Consider the following 1,970-nt stretch of genomic DNA (forward strand, 5'->3'; position numbering starts at 1 on the left):
CTAAATTATACTTTTCCTAATTATAAAAATATTCTTTATTTGGAAAGTTTATTTTTTATTTATTTTTTATTTTTTAGGCGAGGTAACCCTTGGTTGACCTCACAGATTGCAAGGACCTTGTCCGCTTACGATCCCTTATTTTTTTTTATTTTTTACATCTACAGCACCTGGTCTTCCTAGGTGGTCTCCAATCCAAATACTAACCTGGCCCGACCCTGCTTAGCTTCCGAGGTCAGACGGGATCGGGCTTGTTCAGGGTAGCATGGCCGGAGACGGAAAAGTTTTAAAGATTAATTTTGACATAAATCGTCACCGTAAATTTTACCCAAGTGTATTTTCTTCCACCCCTCCTGCTCTTCAGACATACTTTTGCGGAATTTTATTAACACTGTGTAGAAAAGTTTATACCCTGCTTTTTCTTCTTAATAGTAGCATGTTTTTATTTTATTATCCTGCAATCGATTTGCAGTTTGATACTCTTCTGTCGTTTGTATAGTTTGTTTCAAATTTATATTTTATTATGACAGAGGATGTAGAAATCTGTCCATGTTGTGTTTGCTTGTTTATACTTTGCTTTCTCAGAGGATTTAACTCCTCCAGAATGTAGCCTTTCCCTTTCCCGTATTTGTGATGGTTTTCCTGACAGTGTCCCGAAGGCAGGAGGGGGGAGTGGGCCGCGGTGCAGTCGTGAGCGCGGCCGTGGGCCCGGTGGGAGACCCTCGGTGGCACCGAACTGCGTGAGCGCTGATTTGAAGAATCAGAACGCTGCCTTATCGTATCGCTTTTCATTGAGTTGCTGCTGAAATTCAGTGAGGGTATTTGTTTTCTGAAAGTCAAGATTTGCAGAAACGTTATCGTAGAATTTGAGCAAGTTAGAAAATGTTAATTTCTAATTGCCCCTTAGTTCGTCCATGCTTTTGCAGAAGAGGTTGCTGTTTGTAGAGAACGTGCTCCTGGAGCGGGTCTTTGCGTTCAGGGACACAGTGACGCGTGGAGGCCTCGCTCCAGCGCTCCGGTCGGTGTTGCTGACGCTGTGCACCTGCCCCTCGGCTGGTGCGGCTCTGGCCAAGACAGGCCTCACATTTTCTCAGTGCCTTAGAAACGGTGCCATTTTCTCAGATGTCACAATGAGTGAGGTTTGGACGTAGTGCCATGCCAAACCATGTTGGAGCCATAGGCAAAAGGAAAAGGATGTATCTCTGTCTATATGTTTTTGTGGTTTTTTAATGGCCAATCATTTTTTATAACATTAAAGTAGTTGGAAATTTTTTTAAGAACACGAAAAATACGCACATTAAAACGCTATTTTAAGTTTAAATACCTTATTTATACCAAACACAATTTAGAGTTTTATTCTTCTAGAGTAAAATTAATGGAAACAGCTCATCAATATTATGTTAAATCTACAGTTTTAAATCTCATTTTTAATTGAGAGAATTGTTGTATTTGACCATTTCTCTTGACCATGTAACAGTCTTAAACGACTTTTATACAAGGTTTGTTTCCTAATTCTCTTTACAGTTTTTGGTATGTTGTTGTTTGTTACGGAGTATTAGCTCTGATTTTCTGAATGTACTATACCCAGCTCTTGCGTGACGATGGGGTGGGGTCGCCCAGCGCACTGTGCACCTGAGGCCAGCGCCTCGGTGGGCGGCATCGCTCTAACCCCGTGGTTCTCCGCCAGCAGCGATTCTGCCTACAGAGGACAGTTGGCCGTGTGTGTTTTTGTCACAGGGGAGGGGGGGGGCGCTGCTGCCCTCTAGTGGGCGGGGCCCGTGGTGCACACGTTGTCCCCGCGCGCGACCAAGCACAGCGGAGCCCCGCACATCCATGGTGCCCGCAGCCGGAGACTTTGATCTCACCAATGTGACGTTTTGTTTTGTCCTGACTTCGTGAATAGAAAGTGAACCGCGAGATGCTGGAACCGACCAACGTAGCTCTGGCATTATTCGTCTTCATACGATAAAGCA

The 1,970-nt window shown here is 44.1% G+C and overlaps 1 pseudogene; it reads right to left on the reverse strand.

Moving 5' to 3' along the window:
• Positions 1 to 155: 155 nt before the first annotated feature.
• Positions 156 to 274, reverse strand: LOC112482847 (annotated as a pseudogene).
• Positions 275 to 1,970: the final 1,696 nt, after the last annotated feature.

This window comes from Pteropus alecto, unplaced genomic scaffold, assembly GCF_000325575.1.
Source record: "Pteropus alecto unplaced genomic scaffold, ASM32557v1 Scaffold12516, whole genome shotgun sequence".
In the NCBI taxonomy this organism is placed as follows: domain Eukaryota; kingdom Metazoa; phylum Chordata; class Mammalia; order Chiroptera; family Pteropodidae; genus Pteropus; species Pteropus alecto.